The sequence below is a fragment of the Carcharodon carcharias genome, chromosome 11 (genome assembly GCF_017639515.1).
Source record: "Carcharodon carcharias isolate sCarCar2 chromosome 11, sCarCar2.pri, whole genome shotgun sequence".
Lineage (NCBI taxonomy): Eukaryota > Metazoa > Chordata > Chondrichthyes > Lamniformes > Lamnidae > Carcharodon > Carcharodon carcharias.
This window is the reverse complement of record NC_054477.1, coordinates 52,852,539-52,864,815: the sequence shown is the minus strand read 5'-3', so window position 1 is coordinate 52,864,815 and position 12,277 is coordinate 52,852,539.

The window sequence follows — 12,277 nt, the reverse complement described above, 5'->3', positions numbered from 1 at the left end:
TTCGGTTATAGGGGCCGCCGCTGGTGGGTGGAGAGTCAGCTTGGGCACTGTTTTCATTTGCATGTTAATGGTTGAAAAGTTTGCTCTGGGGAAGGACTTCAGGAACACTCATCCTTGTTGTTCCCAAAACCAAAACTACCAAACCGCTTTGTCTTTTATGTATGCGATTGACAGGTTGTTAGTAAGTGGTCGATAAATGAGATGTCTTGCCTTAAGCAACCACCTCCCCAACCCCCGCCCTGCTTTTCATCAGTGTGGAGGCAATGTTTCCCTCTGAAATGTGATCAGTGTCGTTGTGAAGAGTGATCAGGAGTGTTATTTGCTTCTTTGTGTTGAGGAAACAACATTGAAATGAGCAGATTTAATCCTCCTTACCTCTTTCTGTTTTCCAGTTTGTTTTTTAACTGCTTTATGGTCAGACCACACAAAGTCACATGAGTAGTTAAATAGTTTCCGAGTTTGTGCAAATAATGTTTTTGTTTGATCATGTTTTTCAGATAAGAATTGATTTTTTTTTGGATTGTGTGTGGGTAGACATTCAGATCCGCGGGGTGGGTGAGGCTGGTACAATTGTGATTAGCTGGGGGTGGGGCGGGGCTACAATTTGTTCCGGAACCTGAATCTTCTAAATTTAAGCAAAATATTGCGGATGCTGGAAACCTTAAACAAAAACAAAAAGTGCTGGAAAAACTCAGCAGGTCTGACAGCATCTGTGGATAAAAGACAGAGTTATTCCTTTTCCAAAACAAAAACAGAATTACCTGGAAAAACTCAGCAGGTCTGGCAGCATCGGCGGAGAAGAAAAGAGTTGACGTTTCGAGTCCTCATGACCCTTCAACAGAACTAGGTGAAAGGAGTTTGCTTTTGTTCAGTTAATTGTTGTGGAAGGAGGTGGCCCCTGATACACAGATGACTTTGGGTGTGTGTTTGGGAGATTTAATGGGCTGTCCAGTGCCCAGCTCGCTCCCTGATGGATTCAGTACCTAGTAAGAGTAGGTGCCAGTCCCATTCGGATCCTTAAAAAGGTATCAGCATCACGAGGTAATTGATACCAGAAAAATCTACATCTTTCAAAAGAGGGGGAGAAAAAGGGTTACTGTGCTAGATCCCAGAGAAATCAATTACTTTCAAAAGCTGCCCTCATGCATTTTAAAAATGTTTGTGTCCATATTGCTGAACATGAGGTGTTGTCCCCTCTTCCCCACCCACCCTGCCCAACCTGTTGGAGCAGAACAGTGCATTATTGGAGCTGCTGCTTTGACTGTGCCACTGCAAGTGCAGGTACATGCCCTGAATACATAAAATGACCCATCCCTATGATTTGGAACAAGGTCAACAAGCAAGGCAGAGGTTCCACTTTGCCAGACGTCCAACCTTTCAAAGGTTCTATGAAATTGCTGGTCTAGTAACTTTGTTTTGTTACCTCTGATTTTCTTCCTCCTGTAAGAATTGGTGGCTCTCTATGGTAAAGTTGCACACCTGCCAGTTGCTTCCCAATACGATGTCCAAGTGTCTGTTATTTATGTTTGACATAAATAACAGACACTTGATTATTTGATTGTGGGGGGATGTCAACACTTAGCCTAATTCTGTCCTCATTTGGAATTTGCTTGCATGCAGTTACAACAGGGATCACTAACAGGAGTAGAACCTTTGGATTATTTCTTCCCTTCACCTTACTCTGCACTTCCAAACAGGAACATCTCCACCTCCGTCCTGTATCACATCAGTTAGATCAACACAGACCAGACATCTAATATGTTTGATTTTTAAGAATGGTATCAATAAATGATATTGCTCATGTCAGTTAGCAGGATTTGTAGATACTTTTACACTGTACCTCAACCCCTTTTACAGAATATTTCAATACCAAAATAACTGCACTACAGCAAAAATCAAAGATTTACTCTTAATAATATTCCTCCCAAAATTTTATTCCTGTTTATTTTGAAAGGATAGCAATGAAGGGTATTTTTTTTCAGTTGAAATGATAAACACTGATTCAAAGTGTAATACTGTATTTAAATATCGAGTATAAAATTTCTTGTACATTTAAGATCAAATACCTCTGCAATAATTTGCTTTGTGTAGATTTTCATTTGGGAATGTTTTGACAGCTGTGTGTGTGCATCAGAGAGCTAATTCTATTTTCCTCACCCTGACACAGAGAGCTTCAATAACATTGGTAAATCCAGCTCAGTTTCCCGCCTGGTTTAATGCAAATTGATTGAAGGAATCTTTGGAGTAGCTGGTTAAACAAATTGGGCGGAACCATCCCAGATTTGCATTAATTGCGATAGCCGGCAGGAAAAAGAACGTTTTTTCCGTTGGCCACAATGGTGGATTTTCACGCTGTATCATTCCAAACCCGCCTCTTTAATCGTGCATTCCTGGGAGACATGCCATTTCGATGATGGGCGTGCTCTCATTCGCCCACTACGCCATAACCTTGCAGCTTCCTCATGCCAGGTGCCATATTTAAAGTGCAGCCATGCACACACCTCGCAGAGCTTCCAGCTCAGGACCACTAGGCATGGCCCCAAAAGGCAAGAAGACTGCAACCCCACGATTCAGTGTCACATCCATTGAGCGCCTTTTGGACACCATGGAGGCCCACCATGATGTACCCTACCCCCGCTCTGGCTGCAGGAGGGCCAGCAACATCACCAATCCAGCTTGGGAGGTGATAGTCAGTACCAGTGCCCTTCAAAAGGGGACAGCCACCCTGTGCAGCAAGATGATGAATGATCTCCTCTGTTCTGCCAGGGTAAGTCACTCTTCTCATCACTTCTAACTCACTATCACAAACCCGTCACTCATCCACAGGGATCGCAATCACTGCCAGTTCAAGGGACATCAGCATTCATTTCTCTTACACACACCCTCATTGTCCTCATCACGTCCATGGAACCACTCACCACCCACACATGCCAGGTACACTTATCATCTGACGTGCCAGGCATCCAGCTTACACTCTCCCCATTTGTATTCAAGAGGGAGAGGTTGCATTCCTCTACTAGAGGAATGCCTGAAATCAAGGTCCTCACGGAATTTGAAAATAGAGTCATCCAGTTGGCCAGCGAAGAACTGGAATGTTTGAGGAGGTCAGTGGTGCTTTACCAAGTGAGGATCCAGAAGTGCAAGATCCATCAGACAACCATGCTGTGAGTCACTTCCCCTGTTCCAGAGTCCCCTGCCATGCACTAATTATCTCTCCTTGCTTTCACAGGCACATCTGGGAGACAGCCGATGGAGTCTACAACCCAGGGCCTCCAATCAAACCCTGAAGAAACCTCTGAAGAGGAAACTGAAGGCACCTTCATTGAAGACCTCTCACAGTGTTCATCCCTCCACCAGCACAGAGACGCAAACCTCAGTGGGACCGCAGGAGTAGAGTAGCCTTGGGGTAACAATATGGTGAGCACATTGTATTGTCTGATCCATTGCATGCAGCAGCAGGGACTTCCCAGGTCTCTGGCATTTAGAGGAAAGCTGGAGACCAGAAATCTGCTGAGACTAAGTCAGATGATGAGCCTTTGATCTCATTCATGCCTGATATGCTGGAGCTGCAAGGGCAAGCACGGGAATATCAAGAATGGATGTTCGCTGCACTCCTCAGATTGCAAGTCACAATGGAGGAGTCCATCCGCCTTTGGGCTGAGGTGATAGCGCCAGCGCACTGAGATCAAAACTGGTAGCATGTAGGCCGCCATGGAGATCTTGGTCCAGGACATCACTGCTGCACGAACTGAACTCCATCATTGATGCCATAGTTGGCCTCCAACAGTGTGTATGTGAGAGGGACGCTGGGCAGCTCAATCTCATTCCAGCTTCCCCTTCTCAAGGTGCCAGCCAGGGGCCATCGGGCACCCATATGGAGGAGGACCAGCAGCTCAACACCCCGGGGCCATCCACACAGGTGACTCTGGGAATGTCTGGCCCACCTGAATACCCTCTCCCTGTGACCCCAGCAGCTCCAGCTTTACAGGCCGAGGAAGGTACCACTGCCACACAGCAGCACCCCAAAAGCAGACTGGTGCCCTCCAGGTCTCGGGCCTCCAAAGGATGCCCGCCAAGGTCATCACAGACCACGTACCAGTCAGCAGGCTGCCTCCACCTCCTCTGGGGACGTCGGAGGCGCACCAAGATGTAACGGCAGGGTTAGGAAGGTTAAGATAATCTTTTAAATGAAAACCAAATCAACAAAATTGGGATAAATCAGGCACAGCCCCTAATTCAGGTCAGCTGTAAAACCAAGGACAAAAATTTAAAGGAACCTTACAAACTTTAAATCAAAATGTGATTAAAGGGGTCAACAAAACACCCCAGTCCCCACGGTGCCCAGCAGGCACGGAAGGCTTAAGATGATGTAACTCTTTCGAGTACAAACATGTTTCCATCTGTTTCAGATGAAGTTATATTGTTTCATAGTTTGCCGTTGTGAGATTTGAACTCTTGATCTTGGGGTTACAAACCCAGTACCATGGCCACTTGGCTATTTAGGCCAAGCCCCTTAAGATGATGTAACTCTTTCGAGTACAAACCCGTTTCCATCTGTTTCAGATGAAGTTACATTGTTTCATAGTTTGCCATTGTGAGATTTGAACTCTTGATCTTGGGGTTACAAACCCAGTACCACGGCCACTTGGCTACTTAGGCCAAGCCCCTTAAGATGATGTAACTCTTTCGAGTACAAACCCGTTTCCATCTGTTTCAGATGAAGTTACATTGTTTCATAGTTTGCCATTGTGAGATTTGAACTCTTGATAATCTTTTAAATGAAAACCAAATCAACAAAATTGGGATAAATCAGGCACAGCCCCTAATTCAGGTCAGCTGTAAAACCAAGAACAAAGTTTAAAGGAAACTTACAAACTTTAAATCAAAATGTGATTAAAGGGGTCAACAAAACACCCCAGTCCCCGCGGTGCCCACCGAGCACGGAAGGCCTCGAGAGTGCCAGCAGACACTGCATGCTCCTTCTCCAGGCACATCCGGCAGCGAACGTAGCCACGGAAGAGGGACAAACAATCGGGCGGGACTCCCCCGTCGATTGCCCGCTGCCTGGATCTGTTAATGGCCAACTTGGCCAAGCCCAGGAGCAGGTTCACAAGGAGGTTCTCCTCCTTCCCGACCCCCTTCCGCACCGGGTGCCCATAGATCAGGAGCGTGGGGCTGAAGTGCAAACAAAACATCAATAAAAGGTTTTTCAAATAACTAAAAAGGGAGTGCAGCCTACAACACCCTATGTATACATGGTCCACGGACTCCACAAGACCGCAAAAAGGGCACGTGTCCTGAGAGTCCGTGAACCTATGCATCCTCTTATTATAAGGGACTGCTGCATGCAACACCCTCCAACCCAGGTCCCCGATAGAAAGGGGGAGGACACCTCCGTAGAGGGCCTCCCATCGGGGGCCTCCGCCGCCGGACGGCAACAAGGCACGCCAGGGTGTGTCTGGTCGACGGACAAGGGTGAGAAAATGGAAGGTGTGCAGCAGCAGTCCGTACAAAACGCCCCTCTTTGCCGTGCCAAAAGGCACAGAGGGCATGTCCCCGAGGCGGCTCATATTGCGGGGCACCAGCACCCGAGGGAGGGTTCGGGGCTTGGGGCCAATGTGGAATTCTGTCCGAACAGGGGAACGCTCAGACGGAAGACCACCGCGCACCTGGGCCACCTCAAGACCCAAAATAACGCCGGGTCCGAGCACGACCGTTCTCAGGTCTTGGATGGCATCGGCTGCGACCTGGACACTCACAGACGCACGTCGCGCCAACTCCTGCGGGAGCATCCAACCCAGTCCTCCGCCACCCAGCACGTCCCCGATCCTGCGGCCACAGCCCTCCTCTCCGCCAACCACTGAAAAGGATGGAGGGGCGGATTCCTGAGCAGCGGCTCTCTGACGATAGCCGCTACTCCTGACGGGGGAGAGCTGCGTCGCGAGGCGACCACTTTCCAGACTTTGATCAGGTCCTGGTAAAAGACGGGCAATGCCTGCAAGGAGCCACCGAGGCCCAGCTGTTCTATAAACAGGAGCTGCACGTCATAATTCAGGCCGTGCACCTGACGGGAGAAATATGTCGTCCGGGCACACCATCTAGGAGGAGGCTCGACGTAGAGGTATCGCTGCAGGGTCTGAAGGCGGAAAGTCGCCACCTGTGTGCGTAGGCACACTAGTGCCTGACCACCCTCCCTAAGTGGGAGACTCAGAACCTCGGCAGTGACCCAGTGCATTTTTTGTCCCAGAAGAAGTCGACTAACAATCTCTGGATTCTTGTGACAAAGTCCGGGGGAGGGGTCAAAGTGACCAGCCGATACCACAACATGGCGGCGATCAGCTGGTTTATGACCAGAACTCAACCTTAAAGGAGAGTAACTCTTTCGAGTACAAACACGTTTCCATCTGTTCCTATTCAGATGAAGTTACATTGTTTCCTAGTTTGCCATTGTGAGATTTGAACTCTTGATCTTGGGGTTACAAACCCAGTACCATGGCCACTTGGCTATTTAGGCCAAGCCCCTTAAGATGATGTAACTCTTTCGAGTACAAACCCGTTTCCCATCTGTTTCAGATAAAGTTACATTGTTTCATGGTTTGCCATCGTGAGATTTGAACACTTGATCTTGGGGTTACAAACCCAGTACCATAACCACTTGGCTATTTAGGCCAAGCCCCTTAAGCTGATGTAACTCTTTCGAGTACAAACCCGTTTCCATCTGTTTCAGATGAAGTTACATTGTTTCATTGTTTGCCATTGTGAGATTTGAACTCTTGATCTTGGGGTTACAAACCCAGTACCATAACCACTTGGCTATTTAGGCCAAGCCCCTTAAGCTGATGTAGTTGCACAGCCTGGGCACGGATGTTAATCACTTGTACATAATGTTCACTATTGTAAATAAATTCCCAAGAATGTCTCCTGCCTATTGCTCCTTGTTCTGATGTGCAGCGTTCGTGTCACTCAGTTGTGAAATGTTGGTTCCTGCACAAGATGAAGGCAGGTGTCTCAGTCCAGGGCCTCTTCCCTGTGCTTTGTGCGGCCTTTCAAACCAAAGTAATGGTCCAGTCTCACAGTCACAGGACACATTAGTGATGCCTGTATATCGATGGTGCTTGTCATTGCAGCCAGAATGGTGTGGGCAGGCATCACACAGTTCCGTCATTCTCTTTGTGTGCTCTCAGCACCTTTAAGGTGGGGCTGGCCCCCCTCTCATCAGCATCTGTGACCAGTGATGCTATGCTCCTGAAGGCAAAGGATCAGGTGCGTTTAAAGTTTGACAGCTGCGCCTCCATGATATGTCCCTGATTACAAAGCACAAGCAAGCTACCCTCAGCCAGACAGAAGTCAGACATTTACAGAGGTTGTGTGAAGATCTATGGAGTGTCTGCACTGCATGTTGTCATCATCCTCCTGAAATTAAGAGGCTATTAGGGCCTCCACTGCATCTTCATACCAGGAGCCTTATCACAGAGGGTATGTGTACTGCCGTCAGCGAGACTGGAGTCAAATATTCGCAGATGCAATGTGAGCATCTATGGTGTCTCCTCACTGCATGTCGTCATCATCATCCTCCACAAATCTAGCAGCTATGAGGGTCTCTCAAGCTCGCCTGCCTCACCTGGCCAGTGCGATGGCCTCATCACCTTCATTGCACCTTCAAAGAATCTTCACCCTCATTCCTGTTGACCTGCTCTTCATCAGAGGAGACCTCCAGCTCCTCCATCTCCTCCTCAGCCAGCTCATCTTCCATTGCAGTGCCAGGTTGTAATGGGCACAGCAGGTGATAATGATGCATGACACCCTGTGTGGACTATATTGCAGGGCACCACCAGGCCAGTCCAGGCACCAGAACCTCATTTTCAGCATCTCAACAGCTTGCATCCACCAGGGTACGAGTTGCAGCACGAGCCTCATTATACCTTCACTCAGCTGCAGTCTGACGCCACCTCACGGGTGTCATCAGCCATGTCCTCTGCGGGTAGACCTTGTCCCCGAGGATCCAACCCTGCAGCCTCTGTGGACCCTGAAAGACATCAGGGATCTGGGACCTGCTAAGGATGTAGAAGTCATGGACACTTCCTGGGAACTGTGCACAGACCTGCAGGATGCATTTGTGGCGGCTGCACACCAGCTGAATATTCAGCAAGTGGAAGCCCTGTGGTGAATGTAGTTGACCACTTGTTGCCACGGTGAATTGAGCGCCATGTGAGTGCAGTTGATGGCACCCTGCACCTGTGGGAAACCTGGGATCTGGGCAAATCCCATGCTCTTGCATCCTGGTTTTCCTGGTCCCAGGCAAAATGCAAAGTTGTGTGCCTTCACGAAGATTGCATCCATGACCTCACGGATGCATTTATGGGTGGAGGCTTGCAATATCCCACAAAGGTCACCTGTGGAGCCCTGAAAGCCACTGGCATAAAAATTGAGCTCCCGGTCACTTTTGTGGACAGTATTCCCTTCTATCTCCTTCTATATTACAATTGGGATCATGTGTAATATCGGCCAGAGAATGTACTGTCTACAAATGTATCGACCAGTTGTTTTGTAGTTTTATATCAGCATATTCTTGGAAAGAATAGAGTGAAGGCGTGGAAGGATTCTCAGGCTGATTAACAAGGTTGTGACATGAAGGCTCCTGCCATGGTGGGAACTGTCTTTACTACAGGTGATAGGGTGATTAGCCCTGTATGGCAGATTATTATAGGCTCCCCCAATCTATAAAATGAGGAGAATATTAATTCAGAGCTGCAAATCTGGTCCCAACTTGCCAATACTGTGCAGAATGGGGTTCAAATCCTGTACCTTCTCGCTCAGAGATAGAAATGCAACCTCCAAACCAAAGGTTTATTCACCAAGCAGGTGACTATGGTATTGATCAGCACTTTCACTGCCTTTCTTACTTAATCCTAACAGCAGCATGTGTTCTTCCCATTTTCCATGTTGTTGGTTCAGGTTCCCTTGTACTGTCATTTAATTGAACATGTCGAGACATGCTCCGAGCATTTTTAATTTGAGGGAGTGCATTCAGATTTTTATATATATATATTATCCATTCTGTTGCCCAGCCTGTGTGTCAGTAAGAGAACATACATCTAGGTCCTGTTGCACCCTACTATCAATATTCTGGGGGTTACCATTGACCAGAAACTGAACTGGATTAGTCATTATAAATACCTTGGCTACAATAGCAGGTCAGAGGCTCGGAATCTTGCGGTGAGTAACTCACCTTCTGACTCCCCAAAGCCTGCCGACCATCTGCAAGGCACAAGTCAAAAGTGTGATGGAATACTCTCCACTTGCCTGGATGAGTGCATCTCCCACAACACTCAAGAAGCTTGGCATCATCCAAGTCAAAGCAGCCCGCTTGATTGGCACCCCTTCCCCCACCTTAAACATTCACTCCCTCCACCACTGATGCATATTGGGAGCAGTGTGTACCACCTACAAGATGCACTGCAGAAAGTCACCAGGCTCCTTAGGCAGCACCTTCCAAGCCCACAACTGCTACCATCTAGAAGGATGGGCAGCAGATAACATGGGAACGCCACCGCCTGGAAATTCCCCTCCAAGCCACTCACCATCCTGACTTGGAAATGTATCGCCGTTCCCTCACTGACGCTGAGTCAAAATCCTGGAACTCCCTAACAGCACTGTGTGTACCTACACCACAGGGACAGCAGCTGTTCAAGAAGGCAGTTCAACAGGGCCTTCTCGAGGGTAGTTAGGGATGGGCAATAAATGCTGGCCTAGCCAGTGATGCCCACATACCGTATATGAAAAATATACCTATGGATTCCTAATGTCTTTCAATTCCTAGTTTTAACTTGAATTTGTGCCCTGCTGGTGTATGGTTATGATTGTCATTGGGTTGAGTGACCCATAAATGTGTAACAGCTGGTGACAACACTTTGTGGTGTACATATTTAGGTAATCAATCTGATAAATGGTACTATTGAGTAGTCCTATCTTAGTATCAGCAATCCTTCATGTTGAGTGTGACTCTTCCTTATGGACCCTGTAAATGAATAAAAAATTATGACTGGGTGGAATTGAAACCATTGTCAAATGTCATAAAAACCTACCATGGTTCACTGATGTCCTTTAAGGAAGGAAGTCTGCTGTCCTTACCTAGTCTGGCCTACATGTGACTCCAGACCCACAGCAATGTGGTTGAATCTTAAATGCCCGGAATGTACACCAAATGGTCTGCAGCAGTTCAAGAAGGTGGTGCACATGGGGCCTAACGAAACATTTCATAGACAATTTCAAAGCCTCCATGAATGTCTGCTCTTTTAACATCAACACAAGGGAAACAGATGCCAAATCATGATCAAAATGGTGACTTATCATCAAAGATAGTGTCAAGACCTTCCAGTCACCACCACTTTCTCAAGGGCATTACGGATGGGCAGTAAATGCTGGCCTAGCCAGCACTACCCACACTCCATGAATGAATAAAAAAAATTGAGATGTTTAGTGTTCACTGTGGGTTTGCAGATGGCTTTTGAGCTTTATCTTAGCCTTGCAGGCTCCCCCACAGTGATGATGTCAGTTGTCCGCAGGTAGAGGTGGTGGTACATTGTTGGCTCAAGCAGCTCTACTTCTGTCTCTCTCACTGTTCTCTCTCAGTGGCTGCTGTTGTTGACTGGAAGGTCTTGACACTATTTTTGATGGTAAATCACCATTTTGATCATGATTTGGCATCTGTTTCCTTTGTGTTGATGTTAAAAGAGCAGTCATTCACGGAGGCTTTGAAATTGTCTATGAAATGTTTCGTTTGGCCCCATGTGAACAGGCTCCCTGAGATAGATTTGAGTAGAGCAGCTGTTTGGGCAGTCTTGAGTCAGGTGTTCTGACAACATATCCTGTCCATCTCAGTTGATGTCAAATTATCATAGCTTCTATGCTTGCCATAACTGTGTCTTGGAAAATGCTCAAGTTTGTTCTTTGTCTTCCTACTTAATTCACAAGATCCTTCCAAGAAAGCATTAATGATGTTGTTCTACAGCCTTAATATGGCATCTATAAGTTTTCCATGCTTCAGCACCATAGTAAAACATGGGGAGAAACACTGTCCAAACGTGTCCGTTCTGTTGAAGGGTCATGAGGACTCGAAACGTCAACTCTTTTCTTCTCCGCCGATGCTGCCAGACCTGCTGAGTTTTTCCAGGTAATTCTGTTTTTGTGACTGATTTTAATGTTGGATCTGATATCACGATTCTCAAAAACTCAGTGATGTAATTTGCCATCCGCTAAGCTAGCACATTAGATTAGGTGGTGTCAGCTTTTTGGGATAGGTAGCTTCCAAGATATGAAAAGTGAGGGACATCTTCCAACACTTCACCATGAATCTCAATTGAAGAGATTGGGTTTGATACATTTGATGTAGGTTGGTAGAGGACTTAGGCCTTCCTACTATTCCACATTAGCAGGTTTCTTAGGGCATGCCGACTTCTTTTGCACCCTGTTACAATTGTGAGATTTATAAGATTATTACATTTTGGAATTATATCATTAAATTTAAGGGTAAAATGGAGGGGGTCATGTAACCTGTTCTGAAGCCTGCCTGACAATAAGCCTGGGTGGTTTGATTGTTAGAGATCAAAGGAAGGCTTAGATTGTTTTATTGGGAAGAAGATGCACGGTATTTATGCTTGGAGACAATGGCAGCAACCTGTGTGTTAACAGTGGGGACTGTAGTTTCCAAAGTTGAGAATGTGTTGAGAATGTTGGGTTGTAAACAGTTGTGCTTTATGCTATCCGTTTAGTTCAAAGATGAGAGTTGGGCTCTCAAGGCTAGCTAATTGGTATTTCTACTTAGATACAAGGCAAATGTGATTCACGTTGCCATGGAGAAGAGGGCACAGGTAGCTATTTTTGAGGTTACAGGCTTCCTTACGAATCAATGAACTTCAGACAGACAGGCACTTTTTGTGTGGTCAGCAGAGAGAAGGGACTGCTTGGTTTTGTGAGCTGCCACAGCCAGGGATGGAAGAGGGCAGTCTCTAGTCAAAGGGACACATCCTGCAGCCATTTAAGGATTCCAGGCGATATGTCCTGGCATGGCCAGGTGGAAGAAGGATCAACAGAACAGGCTTTACTGCTGGTGGTGGATTTAAGGAACTCTGAAAATTAGCAAAGCACCTGGAGTTGGTTACCAAAGTTACTACTTGGCAAAATGCAGATCTGCGAATCCTTGAGAGCAATTGTAGACAGTTTCCTATTGGACTGTTTGCTATAAGGACAGTTTGCTATAAGGACTGTAATTCTTTGG